The 25758-nt window shown below is 48.2% G+C and overlaps 1 protein-coding gene across 1 annotated transcript in view; it reads right to left on the bottom strand.

Moving 5' to 3' along the window:
• The window catches only part of DPP7 (dipeptidyl peptidase 7), a 1540287-nt gene that overhangs the window by 161829 nt on the left and 1352700 nt on the right, over positions 1–25758 (bottom strand). The window lies entirely within an intron of this gene.

Raw genomic sequence — 25758 nt, 5'->3', positions numbered from 1 at the left:
CCGTAAGGCCAAAGAGTTCGATTCATCTCTGACGTGGGATTGTCTCGACTCGATTTCTTGGCAGAAGCAGCTCCTGCCGGGCGCGACGAAGACGTCCTCGTCAGGTGGGAATGGGTCGGGGTTTTCCCGCCAACAGCCCGCGGTGCCCTTTCGAGCGGGCGCCGGTGGCGATCACCAGCCAAGGTCCGGTGGGAATGGGGGAAAACGGGGGGTCTGTTGGAGCTTTAATAGAGGCAACTGCTCCAGACCGCAGGGGGCATGTAAGTTCAAGCATGCATGTGCGGGTTGTGGGAATTCCTCGCACCCGGAAAGTTTGTGCAGATCCAAAAATGGCGGGTCGGGAGGTAAGGGAGGGTCCAAACAAGACTGAGGAGGGTCACCATGTACCGTTACCTACCCCTGTTGATATCATGGCAATAACCCCCTGGCTAAACAAATACCCTGATCATGTCTCCGCTGGGGTGTTGAGGAACGGATTTTTATATGGTTTCCGCATCCCGGCGGGGGATTTTCATGGGGAATCACTTTGTAGAAACCAATTATCGGCTCGGCATAATCCAGCGGTGGTATAGAAGAAGATTGGAAAAGAGGTTTTACTAGGCCGGGTGGCGGGCCCATATCAGCACCCACCAGTGGCAAATTTTGTCTGTTCCCCGTTGGGAGTAGTCCCCAAAAAAGACCCAGGGGAGTTCAGGATGATCCATAACTTGTCAGCACCGAAGAGTCTCTCGGTGAACGAGGCGATTGACCCAGGAGTTTGTTCGGTGCGGTACGCATCCTTCGATGATGCCGTCATCATGTTGAATCGCCTGGGGCTCGGAGCGCTGATGGCGAAGTCAGATATCGAGTCGGCGTTCCGGTTGCTCCCGGTACACCCACAGGACCAGCGCCTGTTAGGCTTTGTGTTCCAGGGACGTTACTACATGGGTAGATGCATGCCAATGGGTTGCTCCATCTCTTGTGCCTATTTTGAGAAATTCAGCTGTTTTTTGGAGTGGGCGTTCGCTGAGGCCACTGGTTATAGCCATGTTATGCATTACTTAGATGATTTTCTGTTCTTGGGGGCAGCCGGCGACACAACATGTGCGCAGGCGCTACGGGAGTTTTGCATCCTCATGAGGGAATTCGGGGTGCCATTGGCACCAGGTAAGACGGTGGGACCATCTACTACACTCGAGTTTCTGGGAATTGAGCTAGATTCTGTGGAGGGATGTTTCCGTTTGCCGGTAGGGAAGATAGCGAAATTTAGGGCTTCCCTGGAACTGTGCCTTAGTAAAGAGAAGGTGACCCTGCATCAGTTACAACAGGCAGTGGGTCAGCTTAACTTTGCCCTTAGGGTGATACCAATGGCCCGCCCCCTTTTCACGCTCTATTGCGCAGGCTATGGTCGGTCTCAAAGAAGGACACCACCGCACGAGACTGTCTTCAGAGGTTCGCCAGGACATGCGTATTTGGTTAGCATTCCTGGCGGACTTTAACGGTCGAGTAGTGTGGAACAAGCCGCCAGCGTCTGCGGACGAGCTAGGTTTGTGGACTGATTCTGCGGGGAGCGTGGAATTTGGCGCCATTTTCGGCAATCGATGGTCGGCGCAAACATAGCCGACATGGTGGCACACCAGCGGTCCCACCAGTAACATTGGTTTCCTGGAGCTATTCCCTACATTTGTGGCTCTGAGGGCATGGCCGGACGAGTTCAGAGATCGCTCGGTGGTATTTTGGTCTGACAATATGACTGTTGTTGAATGTATAAATAATCAGGCAGCACGCTGCAAGTGGATATTGAGATTGCTGAAAGAAATTGTACTAATTTGCATGAGACTAAATGTACAATTCAGGGCGAAGCATGTGCCGGGGGTACTGAATCATGCTGCTGATGCACTCTCTCGTTCACATATGCAGGCGTTCAGGGGTTATCTACCTACTGCGGACCTAGCGGCGGCACCATTCCCCGAAGTACTCTGGCTACTCGGTGCCCCGGATTACAAGACCTCGTGGCAGCAAGCCTAGCTCCCAGGACAAGGAAGGCATACGAAGGAGCGTTTCGTTCCTATTGTGCATTTTTGGGTCCGACAGGGGAACAGACATGGGGTCAGGAGGATTGCTTCCTGAGGTTTCTGGTAGCATTACATAGGGAAGGCCGATCAGTGGCTACGGCCAATAGGCACCGGGCGGCCATTTCATTCATGGCGCAGGTGCATGGCGTCAAGGACCCGACATCTTCCTTTCTGGCAAAGAAAGCCCTTCGTGGCTGGCAGCGCCTTGAGGGTCGGAGAGTAGACGAGAGACGCCCGATAGGGTTAGAGAGGTTGTCCCTGCTCATGGCAATACTACCCACGACATGTTCCTCCCAATTCGAGGCAGTTCTGTTCCGGGCCGCTTTTGCATTAGCATTCCATGGGGCTATGCGAGTGAGCGAACTGGTAGCAAAGAATAAGAACGATGTGGGGGGAGGTCTGTGTAGGAATCACATCCTGATTAGGGGTGATTCAATGGTGGTTACAATAGCTAAGTCCAAGACTGACCAGACAGCTATGGGAGACAGTGTTGTGGTCCAGCGCATGCAGGGGTCCCCCATGTGCCCGGTAAAGTGCGTTGAGGAATATCTGGCGCTGAGGGCGGATACATGGGGTGGGAGTCTGCTGAGACACATCGATGCCACCCCACTGACGAGGTTTCAGTTTCAGAGGGTGTTAACATTGGCAATCGCAGCGGCGGGCTTGGACCCGGGCGATTTTGGGACCCACTCCTTCAGGATAGGGGCTGCTACTGAGGCTACAGCCAGGGGTCGGAGTACTGATGAGGTGAAACTGTTGGGACGATGGTCCTCGAATTGTTTCAAAAGGTATGTGCGGTTGCACATGTTGTGAAGTCAAGTTACATGCACTCACGCTTCTTGTCTTCTGTTTGATTTACAGTTTCGCGAGCATGTTTTGCGGGGCGGAATTTACAGTCGACCCGGCACCTGGGGACCAGCGGTCAGAAATCACCGGCTGAGGAGAGAATGGTGTGGGTCGTGGGCCACTCATACGTGAGGCGGGCCGGGGACGTATTCAAAGCAGGTGACGCGACTCACGCAGCTGGGGAATACGGGTACAGAGTGACCTTCCACGGAAGGGGCGGGCTCTGTATTGACCAGTTTGGATCTTTTATCGAGGGACTGTTAGGGCGGCAGAGGTCACCGCCATCTGTAATCATAGTACACCTGGGGGGCAACGACATGGTGACACTCGGTAGGCGAGTATTACTCGAGCGAGTTTTGTCCACCGTTAGCTGGTTAGCGAAAAGGATCCCGGGGTGCACGATTGCATGGTCCCATATGATTCCCAGGAAAGTATGGCGGGGGGCCTTTCGGTGTCAGCACTGAACCATTCAGTAAAAAAGGTCAACAACAAAATTGGTAGGTTGTTTCGCTCAGCACAGTTGCACAGTATTCCGCATGGGTGTATTCGGGGTGATCACATGTATCTCGAGGATGGGGTTCACTTGTCCCGGGAGGGGAATGTATTACTCATAGGAGACTTCATAGCATGGCTAAGGGGTTTAAGAAAGCATGACCTTTAGGAGGAGTTTGTGGGGGGGCCGGATACCCGGTCAACTATCCGGCCTGTGGCGGTAAGGTCATGATCGGTGAGCAGTAATTTCAAGGTCCCTAGAGGGGGGCGCCACCCACTATGGATGGGAGCGCCTGGGGGGAGGCGGCCATTGGCCCCTCCCACGGGGAGGCGGCACCCACTAAGTATGGGTCGCCTAGGGGAAGACGGCCATAGACCCCTTCCAGGGGAGGAGGCGGTTATATGCCCCTCCTACGAATTTCCCGGGGCCCGGATATCCGCGACGGCGGATGTGGTAGACAGTGTGGGGTGGGAGGGGGAGTCCACGCTGCCTTCTTACAGACACCTCACACGGGTCCTCGGACGGCCTTTAAGATGGCGTCGAGTAATGGGGGGCCCCCAACAAGACAAGGGAAATTGGAGTTGGCACAGAGGGAAGAGTCCTCTGCGCATGCGCCACTCACACCGTGAGGGCGAGAGTTTTGGTAGTAGGGATCTGACACCGGTTGCGACCTTGCCGTTGGCCCGTAATGCTAGGATGTACAATTTTAAGTTAGAAAGTATGCATTTGCAGGATGTTAGACTCGGCTAGGAAAACCTCTGTATTAGAGATTTGTTAAGGTTAGCCATTGAACATGTCTTCATCGAAATGTAATAAATGAAAATTGTACATGATATGAAACTTTTATTTAATGTTTTACTTTTGTTTCATATTTTAATAAATACGGTCGGAGGGTAACTCCCTCCCGCCTTCCAAAAGTTCAGAACTGCATCCGTCTCCCATCATTGGGGATTGTGTTGGGAGGGGGTCACAGGCATCCCGGCCATATGGAAAGGGGCGACCACTCGGTCCCCCCGAATGTATGGTTGGGGGCCTAGATCCTCCCGGGAAACCATTTTGGGCGGGGGCGTGTCACGGCTGGTATGCCCAAAGCGGCGTAGCCGGGGCGCGCCTTTTGCCGCCCAAGAGGAGTTGTCCTAGACACCTACACCGATGGCCACGCCCAGAAGGCGTACCAGCGGAGGGTTCACGCCCTCCCGACGAGGAATAAAGAGAGCGGGAATCCGAAGAAGCATCCTTTTGTTCCTGTGCTTGGAAGCTGCACCCACTCGTTGCACGTGAGCCCTCGACGGAACAAGGAGCAATTTTGACCCACCCACCAGCCCCTTATGGCAATGTTTTTTCTGCAATAAAGTCTTTTTCTCCCCTCAGGTGTTGCAATATATGAAGATCTGGTTTAATGATATGATTTCTCTCTGAAAGTACTGTTTTTTCTTGTAGCATAGACAAACATGCAAGTAGACAAGATGATGTTTTTTCCCTTAGTAGGTAATCAATGTCGTATTTATTTTTTGGTCGGGCGGTAAGGTCATGATCGGTGAGCAGTAATTTCAAGGTCCCTAGAGGGGGGCGCCACCCACTATGGATGGGAGCGCCTGGGGGGGAGGCGGCCATTGGCCCCTCCCACGGGGAGGCGGCACCCACTAAGTATGGGTCGCCTAGGGGAAGACGGCCATAGACCCCTTCCAGGGGAGGAGGCGGTTATATGCCCCTCCTACGAATTTCCCGGGGCCCGGATATCCGCGACGGCGGATGTGGTAGACGGTGTGGGGTGGGAGGGGGAGTCCACGCTGCCTTCTTACAGACACCTCACACGGGTCCTCGGACGGCCTTTAAGATGGCATCGAGTAATGGGGGGCCCCCAACAAGACAAGGGAAATTGGAGTTGGCACAGAGGGAAGAGTCCTCTGCGCATGCGCCACTCACACCGTGAGGGCGAGAGTTTTGGTAGTAGGGATCTGACACCGGTTGCGACCTTGCCGTTGGCCCGTAATGCTAGGATGTACAATTTTAAGTTAGAAAGTATGCATTTGCAGGATGTTAGACTCAGCTAGGAAAACCTCTGTATTAGAGATTTGTTAAGGTTAGCCATTCGAACATGTCCTCATCGAAATGTAATAAATGAAAATTGTACATGATATGAAACTTTTATTTAATGTTTTACTTTTGTTTCATACTTTAATAAATACGGCCGGGAGGGTAACTCCCTCCCGCCTTCCAAAAGTTCAGAACTGCATCCGTCTCCCATCATTGGGGATTGTGTTGGGAGGGGGTCACAGGCATCCCGGCCATATGAAGCCCCGCTGTGTCCTGTCATTATTTCCAAAGCGGAGGAGATGTTTTGAAAGGATATTTCCGCGTTCCCACGACGCGTATGCAGGACCCTCTCACATTGGAGGCCAGAGAATCATGGGACACTTTTGAATTTACCGTGGTAATGGAGCATTTCCTGGCCCTCCACCGAATCATCTGTAAAGGTACGAGTGTGACTCTGGAGAATAGCACGGATGTCGGTGGATGAGAGAAGGGGTGACAAACATTTTAAAGGAAAATTACGTTCCTAAACTACACTGCACTTCAGCAGCTTCTTGTGGCATCATGGGACTGGTAGTACCCTTCTATTTACAAGGGTCAGCTTGAGGTGCAGGGGAGCCAACCACCACTGGGCAGGGAGGAGCCAAATAAGATTTAAATACAGGAAACGTAAAGCTGTGGACTGCAAGCATTTGACAAAGGGAGCGATGCCGAAACCGGTGATGCAAAGTTGGTCGAAATAAAGAAACCCGCAAAATGAAGGCCCGCTGTGTCCTGTCATTATTTCCGAATTGGAGGAGATGTTTTGAAAGGATATTTCCGCATTCCCACGACGCGTATGCAGGACCCTTTCACATTGGAGGCCAGAGAATCATGGGACACTTTTGAATTTACCGTGGTAATGGAGCATTTCCTGGCCCTCCACCGAATCATCTTTAAAGGTACGAGTGTGACTCTGGAGAACAGCACGGAAAACGGTGGATGAGAGAAGGGGTGACTAACATTTTAAAGGAAAATTACGTTCCTAAACTACACTGCACTTCAGCAGCTTCTTGTGGCATCATGGGACTGGTAGTCCCCTTCTATTCACAAGGGTCAGCAATAGGTGCAGGGGAGCCAACCACCACTGGGCAGGGAGGAGCCAAATAAGATTTAAGCACAGGAAACGTAAATCTGTGGACTGCAAGCATTTGACAAAGGCAGCGATGCCGAAACCGGTCATGCAAAGTTGGTCGCAATAAAGAAACCCGCAAAATGAAGCCCCGCTGTGTCCTGTCTTTATTTCGGAAGCGGGGGAGATGTATTGAAAGGATATTTCCGCGTTCCCACGACGCGTATGCAGGACCCTCCCACATTGGAGGCCAGAGAATCATGGGACACTTTTGAATTTACCGTGGTAATGGAGCATTTCCTGGCCCTCCACTGAATCATCTGTAAAGGTACGAGTGTGACTCTGGAGAACAGCACGGATGTTGGTGGATGAGAGAAGGGGTGACAAACATTTTAAAGGAAAATTACGTTCCTAAACTACACTGCACTTCAGCAGCTTCTTGTGGCATCATGGGACTGGTAGTCCCCTTGTATTCACAAGGGTCAGCGAGAGGTCAGGGGAGCCAACCACCACTGGGCAGGGAGGAGGCAAATAAGATTTAAGTACAGGAAACGTAAAGCTGTGGACTGCAAGCATTTGACAAAGGCAGCGATGCCGAAACCGGTCATGCAAAGTTGATCGAAATAAAGAAACCAGCAAAATGAAGCCCCGCTGTGTCCTGTCATTATTTCCGAAGCGGAGGAGATGTTTTGAAAGTATATTTCCGCGTTCCCACGACGCGTATGCAGGACCCTCTCACATTGGAGGCCAGAGAATCATGGGACACTTTTGAATTTACCGTGGTAATGGAGCATTTCCTGGCCCTCCACCGAATCATCTGTAAAGGTACGAGTGTGACTCTGGAGAACAGCACGGATGTCGGTGGATGAGAGAAGGGGTGACAAACATTTTAAAGGAAAATTACGTTCCTAAACTACACTGCACTTCAGCAGCTTCTTGTGGCATCATGGGACTGGTAGTACCCTTCTATTTACAAGGGTCAGCTTGAGGTGAAGGGGAGCCAACCACCACTGGGCAGGGAGGACCCAAATATGATTTAAATACAGGAAACGTAAAGCTGTGGACTGCAAGCATTTGACAAAGGCAGCGATGCCGAAACCGGTGATGCAAAGTTGGTCGAAATAAAGAAACCCGCAAAATGAAGGCCCGCTGAGTCCTGTCATTATTTCCGAAGCGGAGGAGATGTTTTGAAAGTATATTTTCGCGTTCCCACGACGCGTATGCAGGACCCTCTCACATTGGAGGCCAGAGAATTATGGGACACTTTTGAATTTACCGTGGTAATGGAGCATTTCCTGGCCCTCCACCGAATCATCTGTAAAGGTACGAGTGTGACTCTGGAGAACAGCACGGATGTCGGTGGATGAGAGAAGGGGTGACAAACATTTTAAAGGAAAATTACGTTCCTAAACTACACTGCACTTCAGCAGCTTCTTGTGGCATCATGGGACTGGTAGTACCCTTCTATTTAGAAGGGTCAGCTTGAGGTGAAGGGGAGCCAACCACCACTGGGCAGGGAGGACCCAAATATGATTTAAATACAGGAAACGTAAAGCTGTGGACTGCAAGCATTTGACAAAGGCAGCGATGCCGAAACCGGTGATGCAAAGTTGGTCGAAATAAAGAAACCAGCAAAATGAAGGCCCGCTGAGTCCTGTCATTATTTCCGAAGCGGAGGAGATGTTTTGAAAGGATATTTCCGCGTTCCCACGACGCGTATGCAGGACCCTCTCACATTGGAGGCCAGAGAATCATGGGACACTTTTGAATTTACCGTGGTAATGGAGCATTTCCTGGCCCTCCACCGAATCATCTGTAAAGGTACGAGTGTGACTCTGGAGAACAGCGCGGATGTCGGTGGATGAGAGAAGGGGTGACAAACATTTTAAAGGAAAATTACGTTCCTAAACTACACTGCACTTCAGCAGCTTCTTGTGGCATCATGGGACTGGTAGTCCCCTTCTATTCACAAGGGTCAGCGAGAGGTGCAGGGGAGCCAACCACCACTGGGCAGGGAGGAGGCAAATAAGATTTAAGTACAGGAAACGTAAAGCTGTGGACTGCAAGCATTTGACAAAGGCAGCAATGCGAAACCGGTCATGCAAAGTTGGTCGAAATAAAGAAACCCGCAAAATGAAGCCTCGCTGTGTCCTGTCATTATTTCCGAATTGGAGGAGATGTTTTGAAAGGATATTTCCGCATTCCCACGACGCGTATGCAGGACCCTCTCACATTGGAGGCCAGAGAATCATGGGACACTTTTGAATTTACCGTGGTAATGGAGCATTTCCTGGCCCTCCACCGAATCATCTGTAAAGGTACGAGTGTGACTCTGGAGAACAGCACGGATGTCGGTGGATGAGAGAAGGGGTGACAAATATTTTAAAGGAAAATTACGTTCCTAAACTACACTGCACTTTAGCAGCTTCTTGTGGCATCATGAGACTAGTAGTCCCCTTCTATTCACAAGGGTCAGCGAGAGGTCAGGGGAGCCAACCACCACTGGGCAGGGAGGAGCCAAATAAGATTTAAGTACAGGAAACGTAAAGCTGTGGACTGCAAGCATTTGACAAAGGCAGCAATGCGAAACCGGTCATGCAAAGTTGGTCGAAATAAAGAAACCCGCAAAATGAAGCCTCGCTGTGTCCTGTCATTATTTCCGAATTGGAGGAGATGTTTTGAAAGGATATTTCCGCATTCCCACGACGCGTATGCAGGACCCTCTCACATTGGAGGCCAGAGAATCATGGGACACTTTTGAATTTACCGTGGTAATGGAGCATTTCCTGGCCCTCCACCGAATCATCTGTAAAGGTACGAGTGTGACTCTGGAGAACAGCACGGATGTCGGTGGATGAGAGAAGGGGTGACAAATATTTTAAAGGAAAATTACGTTCCTAAACTACACTGCACTTTAGCAGCTTCTTGTGGCATCATGAGACTAGTAGTCCCCTTCTATTCACAAGGGTCAGCGAGAGGTCAGGGGAGCCAACCACCACTGGGCAGGGAGGAGCCAAATAAGATTTAAGTACAGGAAACGTAAAGCTGTGGACTGCAAGCATTTGACAAAGGCAGCGATGCCGAAACCGGTCATGCAAAGTTGGTCGAAATAAAGAAACCCGCAAAATGAAGGCCCGCGTTGTCCTGTCATTATTTCCGTAGCGGAGGAGATGTTTTGAAAGGATATTTCCGCGTTCCCACGACGCGTATGCAGGACCCTCTCACATTGGAGGCCAGAGAATCATGGGACACTTTTGAATTTACCGTGGTAATGGAGCATTTCCTGGCCCTCCACCGAATCATCTGTAAAGGTATGAGTGTGACTCTGGAGAACAGCACGGATGTCGGTGGATGAGAGAAGGGGTGACAAACATTTTAAAGGAAAATTACGTTCCTAAACTACACTGCACTTCAGCAGCTTCTTGTGGCATCATGGGACTGGTAGTCCCCTTCTATTCACAAGGGTCGGTGAGAGGTGCAGGGGAGCCAACCACCACTGGGCAGGGAGGAGCCAAATAAGATTTAAGCACAGGAAACGTAAAGCTGTGGACTGCAAGCATTTGACAAAGGCAGCGATGCCGAAACCGGTCATGCAAAGTTGGTTGAAATAAAGAAACCCGCAAAATGAAGCCCCGCTGTGTCCTGTCATTATTTCCGAAGCGGAGGAGATGTTTTGAAAGGATATATATATATACACAAGTCATGTGATCAAGGTCCAGGTGGGACCGAAAAACGTCATGGCGGCTTTGGTGCGGGATATTTGAAAATTAAATTTGGCACAAAGAACTTTCTGGGTCCGCGTGTTCATCTGCTTGCTGAGAAGCTGTTCTGGTGAAGTACAATAATATATATATATATATATATATATATATATATATATATATATATATATATATATATATATATATACATTAAAATGCAAATCAATAAGTTGACAGTCTGGTAAAAGGTATAAAGCAACAGAGAAATATGCGTGGAAAAATAAGAGATAGGTTGGCGGAAAGGAAGGAAGGCTCACGTCTATCGAAATAGATGACGCAACACCGCCTGTCTTACTGCAGCATCCTTCGTTAGTTCTGTCTCCAAACAGTAATGCTTGGTAAATTTATGCAGCGTCCTTCATGTTGCCGCTCTGCAAATGTCTGTGATAGGCACACCTGCAAACAGTGCCATAGAAGTAGAAACTGCCCTAGTGGAATGGGCACGAATTCTTGATTGTAAAGGTTGACCAGCTTGTTGGTGACAGAAGACAATCGCGCCAGAGATAGATCTGGAAATACATTGCTTTGTAAGGGGGAAACCCTTCCTGGGCAAACTGTAAGCCACGAAAAGTTGTTTGGAGCTGCGGAAAGTTTTTGGTCTGTCAAGGTAACTTAAGGCAACGTTTCAAATCCAGTAAATGTAGAGCTATTTCAGCTGCTGTTTGAGTATTCAGGAAGAAAGCTTTTAAGACAATAGGCTTGTTCAGGTGGAGGTCCGACAGAACTTTTGGAATACATTTTGGATTTGTTTGAACAATTACCATGTCATTTTTCAATTGAAGAAAGGGATCTTGTATTGTGAAAGTGTGAAGGTCGCAAACTCGTCTTGTGGATGGAAGGGCTAGAAGGAGCACAGTCTTCCAGGAAAGGAACTTGAGGTCAGCTCTGTGCATCGTCTCAAAAGGATGCTTCATAAGCTGAGCAAGGACTGTATTGAGTTGCCATGTTGGAGGTAGAGACTTTAAAGGAGGGAAAGTCTAAAACAGACCTTTGAGAAATTGTTTTAGCAATGTATTTGACCAAAGAGAAGGTCCTGTAGAAGAGCTCCTGAAACGGGATATGGCTGCCAAGTGAACTGTGATGGAAGCGTGAGCGAGGCCCGAAGTAGCTAAATGAAGGAGGTATGGTAATATCTCTTCTGGAAAGGATGCGAAGGGGTGCACCTTAGCTTCCCTGCACCAGATACCGAATCGTTTCCATTTAAAGGAATAAGTCCTGTTCGTACTATCCGCTAGAGAGCGAGAGAGAACTGCTCTGCAGTCCAAAACAATGTTTAAGTTCTGAAATTCGTGGAACTCAGGAGCCAGGCCGATAATTTGAGAGATGCTGGATCTGGGTGTGCGACTTGTCCCTGGTCCATTGTGAGGAGGGATGGAAACAGTGACAACGGAATTGGAGTTTGCAGGGAGAGTAGATGAAGTTCTGTAAACCAATGTTGGCGACGCCATGCTGGTGCAATTAGAATCAGCGTGCAAGGCTCTGCCTTCATCTTCCTGAGGAGCCTGGGAATCTGGAGAATCTGCGGAAAGGCGTAGGCGAATACGGCGAATAATGCTATTGAAAATGCATTCCCAAGAGATCCCTGTTGGGGATGCCAGCTTGTGAAGTGTTGGCATTTGGCGTTCTGTTGTGTGGCAAACAGATCCAACAGTGGTTCGCCCCACAGAGAGAAGATGCTGTTGAGAGTATCTTGGTTTAACTTCCACTCGTGATAGGTTGTCTGCATCCTGCTTAGCGAGTCTACCAATGCATTGTCTTTTCCTGGAACATACTCCGCTCGCAGGGAAATTTTGTGCTGAAGAGACCAATTCCAAATTTTCTGAGATTCTTGAGAGAGTGAGAGTGAACGAGTCCATACTTGTTTGTTCAGGTAGGGCATTGTCGTAGTATTGTCCGTTCTGACAAGCACTTGTGAACCTTTTATCCTGGGAAGTAAAGCCAGGAAGGCTAGATAGACAGCTCTTAGTTCTAGGGGGTTTATGTGCAGCTTCCACTCGGAAGACTACCACTTCCCGCTGATCTGAAACTCCTGAAGGAAAGCTCCCCAACCTTGTAGAGACGCATCCATCGTTATAACTTGAGGGGAGGCTTGAGTTAGGAAGGATAGGCCTTGAGACAGAATTTATGGCTGAGTCCACCAGTTTAGAGCGGCTACCATCTGAGGAGTCACTTGTATGATGTATTCGAAGGATCCGCTGATTTGAATCCACTGAGCGGAGAGAGCCTCTTGAAGAGGACGCATGCGTAGGCAACAATAAGGAACTAGAAGAATGCAGGAAGACATCATTCTGAAGAGGGATTTGAATAGGCGTTTTGAAAGAGATTTAATTCTGCGTAAGCGTTCTGCCAAAAATAGGAGTTTTTTTTGTCGCTCCTGCGATGGGTAAGCTTTTTTCAGGACCGTATCCAGGACAGCTCCCAGAAATGTTATCCGCTGAGAAGGCTGTAGGACTGACTTGTATGGGTTGAGGGTAAGACCTAAGCTCCTGAAAAGCCGCAGACAGGCTTTGGAAGACTTTCTCGCACTGTCGAGAGAGGGTGCTTTTACGACCCAGTCCTCGAGATAAGGAATGACATGGTGATGTTGTTGTCTGAGGTATGCAGCCACTGGAGAAAGGCATTTTGTTAAGATGCGTGGGGGTGATTTGAGCCAGAAAGTCATGACCCGGAATTGGTAATGTCTGCCCGCCACAGCGAACCTCAGAAACTTATTGTGCCTTCTGTGGATAGGAATATGAAAGTAGGCATCTTGGAGGTCCAAGGATACCATGTAGTCGTTCGCATTGAGAAGTTGCAGGACTTCCTGGATAGTGACCATGCAAAATGATTGTTTTTTCAAGTATTTATTTAGACTTCTTAAATCTAGAATCGGTCTCCATTTCTTTTCTTTTTTGCGCACCAAGAAGAATCGGGAGTAAAAACCTTGTCCTCGACGAACAGGAACCCGTTCTATAGGTCCCTTCTGGATCAATAACGATATTTCTAGGAGTAAGAGGTGCAAATGTTTGTGAGCCATATGTTGAGGAGGTATTGGACGTGGAGTTTGCACAAACTCCAGAGAATGTCCAAACTGCACCAGCTGAAGAACCCAATGATCCGTTGTGATCTGATTCCAATTTTGAAGAGAGTGTAATATTTTCCCTCCTACTCTGGAAGGTGGAAAAGAAACGGAGACTGGCGGTAGGAAAGTCATTGATGACGGGCGGAATCCTTCTGTCGTCCGGCTCTTCCGCAAAAAGAAGACTTGTTGTACGAAATCTGTGCCGGTTGTCTCTGCTGAAATTGCGGTCTGTATTGTTGGTTAAAGGAGGAGTATGAAGACCTATATTGCTGGTAGCCTCCTCTGTTAGAATATTGCCCTTTACCCCATGAGCCTCGAAAAGGGGTGCTTTTATATTAAAGGGTACCCAGAGCCCTGGCCGTATCTGTATCTTTTTTGATACCCTGGAAGGCCTCATCAATATGGGTACCAAAAAGGAGTTATCCATCATAGGGCATGTCAAGGATTTTGGTCTGAATTTTAGGTTGGACTGTCGTTGCCTTAAGCCACCCTTGACGCCGCAGGACTGCCGCCCCAGCCAGTTGGCGGAAACCAGTGGATGCGATGTCCATCGCACAGTCTATAATTTAAGAAGCAGACCTTTCGCCCTCCAGAAGTACCTTTCTTGCTTCTTCTTTAGACTCTTGCGGCAAGGACTCCAAGTACGGTGCAATATCTGACCACATCTGCCTGTTGTAGCGTCCCAATGAGTTAGACGCTCGCACTGTTAGCGCTAACATGGAGGAAAACTGATTTCCAATATTGTCCAAGCGTCTGACCTCTTAATCCGGGGGTGTGGAAAGTGGAGCAGAAGGGTTTTTAGATCTGAGTTAAGCTACCTGAGTGATCACTGAATCAGGCTTGGGATGTCCAATAAGGCAGGCTGGAGCGTTTTCTAGAGCCCTGTATTTCTAGTCCAATCTTGGCAAGACTGGAGCAACTGTAGAGGGATTTTGCGTTATCTTGATGCCTTGATCCCAAATGTAGTCTATGATAGGCATAGACCTAACAGATTTTTTTAATGGTTCCTTGAAATCGTAAAGGAAACAGTCTTGTTGGTGAAAAGGCATTGTCAATTGGTACTGTTGTGCTGCTCTTTTCAGGAGATTATGGAAACCTCCTATATCTTCGGGAGGCGAGTCCGCCTGAGGAGGCAATGGCATGCTGAAGAGGGATAACATAGTCGTCCCATTTGTCATGGTGTGACTGTGTATCCTGAATCTCCCCTTCTTCCTGTTGGTCATCGTCTGTAGATGGAAGAAGCGGCGCAGGCACCTCAATGGTAGGAGGCGGGACTTGCGCTCTCTGTGGCCGAGAGAGAACTGGAGCAGGAGACGACTCAGAGGTAGGGAACCTCTTTTTGTAGTCAGAGATCATAAATTGCAGGTCAGAGACCAAGGCTGAAGGAAGACAAACCATCTGTGGTTGTTGATGATGGCTGTCGTCATGATAGTATGCCTGCTCATCCATGTCTTGATCATCATAATAAGAGTATTCCTGATACTTAACATTAAGTTCAGAGGGACTTCTTGCAGCTCTTAAAATACTGTCCTCATCTGAATCATTATCCTCAACCAAAAGGTGAGGGGGAAGTAATGGTTGAACCCTACTGCGTGATGAAAGAGAGGGCGTCAGTGATTTTTTGTTGAAAATATGTAATTTTTGTCCTTGATTTAGGTGTCTTCGCTGAGGGACCTCTCATCGTCGAAGTGGTAGTTGACGGGATGGTCGTCAATGGTACACTCTTCATCAACATGCGTATTATCGCCAAGGCACTCTTCGTCGAGCGAGTCGCTGTCGATTTCTTGATTTTGATAGTCACTGACAAAGGGGTACGTGCCGTCGACAAAGATGTCGTCGGCGATGACGAAAGGGATGCAGACGAGACTGAAAGTGTAGAAATGATCGTCGTCGACGAAGTCACTATAATGGCTGTATGTGGAGATTTTGGCGTCGTCAAGCCTATCGTTGATGAGGTGGTAGTCGACGGGGCTGATGAAGGCTTTTTAAAAGTGTGTTTCACCCTAGGCGGAGGAGTTAGAGGGTCTGAAGCTGGGGTTTTCGACCCTTGAAGGGGAGGAGACTCCCTGGTAGGTAATTCTTTAATCTTTGGAGCCTCTGAAGACTTTTTCTGCATCTTGTTTTGAGGTCGCTGCGTAGAAGGAACTGGAAAAACATCTCTGGGCCTTTTCTTTGAGTCTTTGAAGAGGATTTCGAGGAGCTCTCACTATCCTCAATTAATTACTGTAGATCTTGTGTCACATGGTCCGTTCAAAATTACAGTCAATTTACGTAACTGCTTCAACTATTTCAGAAGATAAAATTACCTTCACTGACGTGTTGGCTGTTGCACGTCATGTTATTGATGTTTAGAAATAGTCATATTGCAGGATACATGAGTACTGCCCCCTACTCATGTCCTGTACTTATGCATACATCATGTTGTACATGATTTTAGTGAACATCGGTTTACCTTAGACCTAATCGCCACAATACACTTGATGCCAGAGATATCAATTGCTATTTCTGTTTTCACCCGTTTTTCTACTGATGTCCTTGCTTGCGTTGTTAATTAATTTTTGTTTGTCAATGATACACGTATTTTGAAGAAACCCCTTTCCGCTGTCCCATGGCATTTACGTATATGCTTTCTTCTGCTTGCTGCTTTCACCCGTTTTCTACTGATGTTGTTGCTCAGGTTGTTATTTTTTGTTCATTAATGACTTGTGTACACTCATTTAACCCCTTTCTGCTGTCCCATGGCGTTTACAAATATGCCCGCTTCCTCTTCGTCACCCGTAATAAATGTGGACGCTGTAGTCTTTTTCTATTTTGGATTGGCATAACGTGCTGACGTAACATCACTTTCGGTTGTTACCGTTCATCCACGTTTCGCGGTCTCTTTAAATGACGGGCCTACGACGTAACCGTACTTTCGGTTTTCGCCGTGGGTCTTCAGACTGAGCAGCATACTCGCCTGCCCTTTACAGATCACCAATGAGATAAGAATTTGTTTGGACCTTCCTTCCTCCGTAGATTTCACACGCTTGCCTGCGCTCTATACTTACCACACCCTTTCTTTACTCTGCAGGAGTACTCACTCTGGATAGAGCCTCACTCGGCTCTCATTCGTTCGTATGTTGCAATTGCTCGGCTATTTGTTCTGAGGTAATTTATCGTCTTTTTCTTATTTTACTCAACTCATCCCCTATGCCCTGCCTGTACTAATTTCCCATCCTTTTGGCTTGGTTACTATTTTTGACTGTGTTTCATCAGACGCTACGTACGCTTGATTCCCAGTGATGGAACACCTTTCCATCACTCACCTTTGTCCTACCTTATTCAGTGGGCGCTTGCGGTACTTAGCTCCATACTTCATGGCAAGCTTGATGGGCGAGTTTGTGTTTCCACATTTCTCTATAACCATGCCCACTGTCACTTGTCCCTGGGGACCGATCTACCCCTTATCTGTGGAACTGGACAGGGTTCCATCCCCCAGTTGTTGTTATCTTATAGTGGCACGATCCTGCACCATAGACTGCTTCCCTATTTATATTTTGTCTCCCTTTTGTCCCCAGTGACACTCCACCATTCACTATTACGAGTCCATTCATCGTTTTTGACTCTACCGTGGGAATTTACTCATTCCTTAATTAGCCGGGACGGAAGTACAACAGGCGGAGAGGTAAGCATCCCTCCTAATGACAACTATGCTGTGCGCAGGCGTTAGCGCAGCCCCTTGAGCCCAATGTTTAAATGGATTATTGATCCATACTTTACACACTCTTGTCTTTACAGATCTATCAACTTTCAGTTATTTCGCCAAATAGGTATGAACCAACACTTTTCTCTACAGCTCTACTTACCTTGTCACGCTGTGGTCTAACTCTTGTCTTCATTAAATTGTTTTCTCATGATAATAGAGGACTTATAATCAATTTGGCTATTGTCCGTATCGCTTAAATTAGTGTAAACTTAAACTATCCTTATAACATTATAAGGCTTTGTACTTGAAGGATCATTAAGTTCAGCATCTAGCATTGATATGAAATCTTAAAACCATCTTCTCACGTAATGTCAAACTACTGCTCTCAAATACTACTAACTCGCAAGTATGTCTGACCTTACCTAAAAGGTTTCCCTTAGTAATTGTATCTTTCAACGACAGCACAAATATGCGAGCATCAAAATTATCTTATTACAATAGATCTAATGAACAATGCAGGCCGCATGCCGTGGTGTGTTTATTCCCATTAAAAAATATTTTGTTGCTATATTACAACCTTGAACAAGGAAACTTTTGTTACATCAGTGGCGTAACGAAACTTGAGGGGGCCCCCCTGCAAACTACATGTAGGGGGCCCCCATCCCATCCTCCGTGCCAGTCTAGAGCTCTCTGGCCAGCGACCCGCCATACTGCGGGGGATGCGGGGCTATTGTTACACCACTGTAACTAATCCAGCCGTTATAAGTAACACTGGATGGTGGAGTCAAAGGTTGGGCTTAGTCTGCCCGCAGGCTATCATAGGTGGTGGTTCATTCATTACAGGGTCCCTGCCATCAGTACGCCGGGGAAGTTTGCCCAATTCTAGGTGGGTTTCCTGATGCAGACTCCTGTCATGATATACAACATCGGGCCCACTCATCGTTCAGTTTTGACAAAAGTGCATCCACTACTCCTTTTCATTTCCGTTTTAAAACATTAGACAATGCGACAATGCAGTATTTCAAAAGCAGATGTAACTACAAAAAGCAAATTTTGATAATACATTTTTATTAGTAGACAATAGCAATCTTAAGAGGCATTGCATAGCTTCATACACACAGTGACCCCAATTCCATCACAGTCTCTCTCTCAGTGAGTCAGTCTCTCTCTCTCTGTCAGTCAGTCTCTCTCTCTCTCTCTGTCATGCAGTCTCTCAGTCAGTCAGTCTCTCTCAGTCAGTCAGTCTGTCAGTCAGTCAGTCTGCCAGTCTCTCTCTCTTTCTGTCAGTCTGTCAGTCAGTCTCTCTCTCTCTCTCTCTCTCTGTCAGTCTGTCTCTCTCTCTCTCCACTCTCTCTCTCTCCATTCTCTCTCTCAACTCTGTAAACTCTATCTCTACTCTCTCTCTCCACTGTCTCTCTCTCCACTTTCTCTCTCTCTCTATTCTCTCTCCACTCTCTCACTCTCCCTCTCTCTCCACTCTCTCTCCACTGTCTCTCTCCACTCTCTATTCTATTTCTCCACTCTCTCCCTCCACTCTCTCTCCACTCTCTATTCTCTCTTCACTGTCTCCCTCAACTCTATCTCTCCACTCTCTCTCCACTCTCTATTCACTCTCTCTCTCCCTCCACTCTCTCTCTCCACTGTCTCTCCACACTCCCTCCACTCTCTTTCCACTCTCTCGCCACTCTCTCTCCAGTGTCTCTTTCTCTACTCTCTCTATTTCCACTCTCTCCCTCTCCACTCTCTCCACTCTCTCTCCACTGTCTCCCTACTCTCTCTCTCTCTCTCCACTCTCTCTCCACTCTCGCTCCACTGTCTCTCTCCCCACTGTCTCTCTCCACCCTCTTTCTCTTCTCTCTCTCTCTCTCTCTCTCCACTGTCTCTCTCCACTGTCTCTACACTCAATCTCTCTCCACTCTCTCTCTCCACTCTCTCTCAACTCTCTCACTCCACTCTCTCTCTCTCCCACTCTCTCTCACAAAGTAGTGTCTGTTGCCATGGGCATACGCAGAAATATTTCCGAGGGGGGGGCACATTTTTAACTTCATCACCATCCCCCTTACACCCTTCTCCCTTGCACCCTTCTCCCCTTCCCCTTGCACCCTTCTCCCCCTCCGCCTTGAACCCTTTTCTACCTTGCACCATTCTCCCCTCTGCCTTGCACCATTCTCCCCTCTGCCATGCACCCTTCTCCCCTCTGCCTTGTACTCTTCTCCCCTCCCACTTTTCTCTCCTCTGCCTTGCACCCTTCTCCTCTCTACCTTGCACCCTTCTCCCATCTGCCTTGCACCCTTCTCCCATCTGCCTTGCACCCTTCTCCCCTCCCTCTTGCACTCTTCTCTCATCTGCCTTGCACCCTTCTCCTCTCTACCTTGCACCCTTCTCTCCTCCGCCTTGCACCCTTCTCCCCTCTGCCTAGCACCCTTATCCCCTCTGCCTAGCACCCTTCTCTCCTCTGCCTTGCACCCTGCTCCCCTCTGCCTTGCACCCTCTCCCCTCTGCCTTGCACCCTCTCCCCTCTGCCTTGCACCCTGCTCCCCTTCTCCCCTCCGCCTTGCACCCTTCTCCCCTCCGCTTTGCACCCTTCTCCTCTCTGCCTTACACCCTTCTCCCCTCTGCCTTGCACCCATCTTCTCTCTACCTTGCACCCATCTCCCTCTCTGCCTTGCACCTTGCTCCCCTCTGCCTTGCACCCTTCTCCCCTATACCTTGCACCCTTCTCCTCTCTGCCTTGCACACTTCTCCTCTCTGCCTTGCACCCTTCTCCCCTCTGCCTTGCACCCTTCTCCCTTCCGCCTTGCACCCTTCTCCCCTCCGCCTTGCACCCTTCTCCCCTCCGCCTTGCACCCTTCTCCCCTCCGCCTTGCACCCATCTCCTGTCCGCCTTGCACCCATCTCCTCTCTGCTTTGCACCCTTCTCCTCTCTACCTTGTACCCTTCTCCCCTCCCCCTTGCACCCTTCTCCCCTCCGCCTTGCACCCATCTCCTCTCTGCCTTGCACCCTTCTCCTCTCTACCTTGCACCCTTCTCCCCTCGCCCTTGCACCCTTCTTACAAGACCTGGAACCCATCTCCTCTCTGCCTTGCACTCATCTCCTCTCTACCTTGCACCCTTCTCCCCTCTGCTTTGCACCCTTCTCCGCTCCGCCTTCCACCCTTCTCCCCTCCGCCTTGCACCCTTCTCCTCTCCGCCTTGCAGCCATCTCCTCTCTGCTTTGCACCCTTCTCCTCTCTACCTTGCACCCTTCTCCCCTGCCCCTTGCACCTTTCTCCCCTCCGCCTTGCACCCATCTCCTCTCTGCCTTGCACCCTTCTCCTCTCTACCTTGCACCCTTCTCCCCTCCCCCTTGCACCCTTCTTACAAGACCTGGAACCCATCTCCTCTCTACCTTGCACCCTTCTCCCCTCTGCCTTGCACCCTTCTCCCCTCTGCCTTGCACCCTTCTCGCCCCCCCTTACGAACCTTCTTGCCCCCATGGTGCATTCTAACAAGAGTGATTACCTGAGGGCACCATTTTGCTGCCTCATCCCTTCTCATATGAGCTTTGCCCTTGAGAATGCTGACAGTCTGACTCTGAGGGCCCCCACTCCCAAAGGGTATACCGACTCAAGGCATACTCCACCTTTCTCACAGTTTAAATTCAGAAAAACAATAGACTGATGTTATAGAGGCAAATTCACTAAAGAATACAAACTTTTCACACCACCCTCACCAGAAAGCTCGAAAATATCCAACGCAAAGATTTCCTATAGGAATCAAGCTATTGTTTAAAATACTTCACAGTGGAGAGCTACAGCTAAAGGTGCGGTGTTACATGAAAACTAAAGTTGTGAAATAGTACTACAATATTTGACAACATTGAGAAGATAGGATCTTGAAACCATTAATTCAAAACATAGTCTTGCAAGTGTGTGGGACAGCGTGTTACTCGTTTGCCCATTCTTCCTTAGGAAATGGCAACCAGTTCATGAATAACAAGCATATTTGCATCCATACTCTTGTCATGAGTGTGGTTTGTGCCTTCAAAACCTGTCGGAAGAATACCATCTCCATTTCTCCTCTCTCAACTAGGTAGAACCAGTGGCGGCTGGTGACATTTCAAAGTGGTGGGGCGTAATATGCTAATCATACTGCACCGTAGCGAGCGAGCGTAGCGAGCGAGCCCGAACCCCCCAAGGAGGGTTCGGGGGGATTTCCCCCCGAGAAAATTTTGAAAAAATAGTGGGAAAATGGTGCATTTTCAAGCAAATTTGAGGAAGCAGGAAGGTTAATAAAGGTTATCTATGGGTCCAGCAGGCAGGTCTGCGTGGGTCTTGCTTTTGTGACTGGTGGCCTGCTTCTATACTCCTCCTTACTCACTGCAGGGGCCTGATGGGAGCATGTAGGCTTTACTGCTTATTGCAGATTGGTGATCACATGGACTAACAGTTAAGGAGCAGTGGGAAACGGTGGGGGAATATGAATTTTGTGGCACAGAAGACAATTGTGGTCAATGAAAAATGAAGTGGAACAGAAGTAGGAAACCTAGTGAAGCGGAGGGCAGGATATATGAGAAAAGAGACAAGAGCAAGACAGAGAGAGCGTTGGAGACGGAGCACGGCACACACCAGAGACAGACACATACAATATGGCAAGTACACACACCAGAGGTGCAGCACACACCTGGGACACACACTGCCAAGCACACACACAGGCACAGCACACAGCTGGGACAGACACACGCTCTCTGCCAAGTACACACCGGGGACAGACAGACACTGACACACATACACACTGCAAAGCACACACATCAGAGGAGTAGCACACACCAGGGACAGTCACACACTCTCTGCCAATTTCCCTAGCTTCCCATCATCTGTGTCACTCTCATTTGGAATGTACCTGGCTGCCCATCATGGTGTCACTTTCAGTTGGAATGTGCCTGCCTCCCCATCATCTGTGTTAATCTCAGTTGGAATGTCCCTCTCGTGTCTTCAGTGGTGTCACTTTCACTTGTAATGTCTCTGGCTTCTATTCATCAGAGTCACTTCCAGCTGGAGTGCCCCTGGCTTCTTTTCATCGGTGTCACTACCAGGTGGAATGTCCCTGGCTTCTCATCAGCTGTGTCCCTACCAGTAGGAATGTCCCTGGCTTCTCATCATCATTGTCACTCTCAGCTATAATGTCCCTGGCGTTATATCATTGGTCTTACTCTCATCTCAAATATCCCTGGCTTCCCATCATAAGTGTCACTCTCAGTTTCAATGTCCCTCGTTTCCCATCATCCATGTCACTCTTAGTTGGAATGTCACACATCAGACATGCAGCACACACACACACTGCCAAGCATACACACAGGTGCAGCACACACCAGGGACAGACACACGCTCTCTGCCAAGTACACACCGGGGACAGACAGACACTGACACACATACACACTGCAAAGCACACACATCAGAGGAGTAGCACACACCAGGGACAGTCACACACTCTCTGCCAAGTACACACATCAGACATGCAGCACACACACAGCGCCAAGCATACACACAGGTGCAGCACACACCAGAGACAGACACACGCTCTCTGCCAAGTACACACCGGGGACAGACAGACACTGACACACATACACACTGCAAAGCACACACATCAGAGGAGTAGCACACACCAGGGACAGTCACACACTCTCTGCCAAGTACACACATCAGGCATGCAGCACACACACACTGCCAAGCATACACACAGGTGCAGCACACACCAGGGACAGACACACACACACACTCTGAAAAGCACACATCAGGCCCAGACACACACACCTAGTATTCTGCCAAGCACACACATCAGAGGCGTAGCAGTAGCACACACCAGGGACAGACACACACTCTTCTCTCTGCCAAATACACACATCAGAGGCGCAGCACACACCGGGGACAGACGCACACTACCAAGTACACACACACACATTAGAGGCGCGCAGGACACCCCAGGGACAGGCACACAAACTCTCTGCCAAATGCACCCAGGGACAGACACACACACACTCTGCACTTATACCCCTACACTGCCCCAGGACAGAGACCCGGGCGCTGTGGCCTGGGGCAGACACGAGGGCTCTGTCCCTGGCATAGGGAGCGATTCACCAATCATCAGATCCGGGGCCCCAAGACTCTTAAGGGCCCTTGTCGGGGCCGAATACCACATTTACAGGTCACAAAGGCCACTGCGCCCTATAAACACCCCACTTCCAGCAAAGGCTGGATGAGGCAAAGGGCAAAGGCTGCATTAAGGGTGATGCGTCAGACGGCCGGATGCCTTAGGCATTAATTTGTACTGGCTGTTCTGCTTGAACCAACTCTCCTGTAAGGCATCAGGAAAGCAGGAAATTATGCAAGCCATGGGGTTAGCAGAGTAATCAAGAAGCTGCACTTGTGTGATATTAATAATACACGGGCCTGTTGTTCATGAATGGATGGATGCACAGGGCCCCTTAACAGAACAAGCTCCTCCCCATGGGGATCTCGGTTTACCAAAGGCACAAAACATCGGATGGTTTTCAAAGACTACTCCACACACAGCCTCATAAGAAAGATTTAAAGTACATAAGAGAAAAGGAGCGAGAAAGTAAACACACATCAAGTAAGACTGAAGGAAAGAAACTTTATTAAGACTCCGCATGGGTGCTCGCATACCGCAGAGTGTCGCAAGCAGCACAAAGCATTGCACCAATAAACTAACTTACCCTTCTAAAAACCTGCAGATGCAGTGCAAAACTGGACAGTGACACACAAGCGCCCGCACCGCTCTAGTAAATAACTGGTCTAGCAACAATAATAGGTAAAAGCATTTTTAGGGACCGGTTTGACAAAGCCTCCTTCAGCTGAGCCCATATTCCATGATTTAAACACACATTCTGGAATGTGGAGCCCTCCGCTCCGGAGAGAGAATTAGAGCAATACAACAGAATTTATTGTGCACACTACACATCCCCATATGATAGTGAATAGAAGCATGGACAACTAGGTTTGGAAAAAAATCAGCACACAATTACCAGATAATTGTCCTACAATGCAAACTGTAGCTACAGTTAACAAGAACATTACAAAGAAAAATATATATTGGAATACAGAGTGGAAGCACCGCCAGTGCTCAGTAGGTTCTTCTTTGGATGTGTGTCTGGAGCTTTTCCCTCTCCCACAAATAAGACAAAAACATGTCAGTGAAGCCTCGGCTGCATACATTGCATGCGTTAATGCATATACTATGCATTTATGAATGGGTGGCAAAATATTTTATTCTCTCTGACAACTCATACCATTTCGTGTTATTCCAAGGTGCCGTTCACTGCTCTGATTGTACACTGTGAAGCCACCCCATATTTACATCGTTAGCTCTCTGAACTGGTACTATCAGACGCAACTCTAAAATGCCTTTAGGCAAAACCAATAACCCTAAAACTTTAACGTTCCTAAATGGCACGCACGTCTGTCTTGCTTTCAATCTACTGTTTACATTACTTTAAAGTGATCCTGCAATGATCTCGCTGCCCTGTAATGGAGGGAAAATGCTCTCCTCTTCCCTCGGACTTTCACAAGCGCTTAGCTTTTGCAGTCTCTGTTCTAAAGAGCAAGAATTTTTATAAAATTGACCCTACAAAGTATTCCATGCATCAGCTGATACGGTATGCGATCAACACACTATGAGGCACAGGTGCCTAATTGACTTTTACTTCACATAAACATATGTTTATTTTTGCAAATCCTGCGTTCCTATTTGATCCTCTATTACCGTGTTGGTCATGCATAGGAGTAATGAATCGTGAGCTCTTATGGGGAAAGGCATTAACGCTACAGCACATTCCATGTGTAAGGCAAATGTATTCAACTGGTATTTTGCTGAGTCATCAACTCAATAGCATGCTTAAGAAAATACTGCTGATTCAACATTTGCAGGGGGCAATTACTCATGATCTCATTTGGGGCTAAAGCTCAAATTCGATTATTTATTTATTAAGACCACACATTTAGAATTCATAGATGTAAACGTATGGACAATAAATTGGTTGTGAAAGAATGTTCATGTATTTTTTATGAAGAGAACATCTTGTACCATCAAGGCCTCCCTTAAACCTAGAACCTAAATTATTCAGCTGTGATGATCCAAGAATGCAGGGTTTGTGATAAGCAAGATACATGTGTACGGCTCTACAACTAAGATATATGCCTGCAAATGCTAATATAAGATCACTTTTTAGCCATTTATGATGAAAGGATTGTCACAGAAGACTGGTAAAGGGGATAGGTTTGTGTACGTAAAAATGGATACCAACATCATTTGTTCAAGTCACATATCATCCCTATCAAAAGGGCAGGAAAGACCATAGGGTTGAGCATTTGTTTTTCTTTTATTGTACCCAATGCAAAGGTCTGTTGGAAACTTCGATTTGGCAAACCTTTTTGATTTCCCTACTCCGTGTAACAAAATGAGCCTATTATAAAATGTACTAGGTTAAAAATAATGCTGTTCTCCTATGCAGACCGATTAGCACTCTCAAAAAGGTAAACCTGGAGATATACATTCTGGTTACATTTTCCACTGTGCATAGAAAGTCTGAGCAATAGGAAAGTTTGTACAGAAACCTTCTGCATATATTTTCTAGCTTGACTGCAGTTGATCATACTGAAAAATACTTAACTACTATGTGAGAATCTCTCTATGCAGAAAATATCTTCAACTGGGT

Source organism: Lissotriton vulgaris, chromosome 5, assembly GCF_964263255.1.
Source record: "Lissotriton vulgaris chromosome 5, aLisVul1.2, whole genome shotgun sequence".
In the NCBI taxonomy this organism is placed as follows: Eukaryota; Metazoa; Chordata; class Amphibia; order Caudata; family Salamandridae; genus Lissotriton; species Lissotriton vulgaris.
This window is presented reverse-complemented; position numbering and strand designations above follow the sequence as displayed.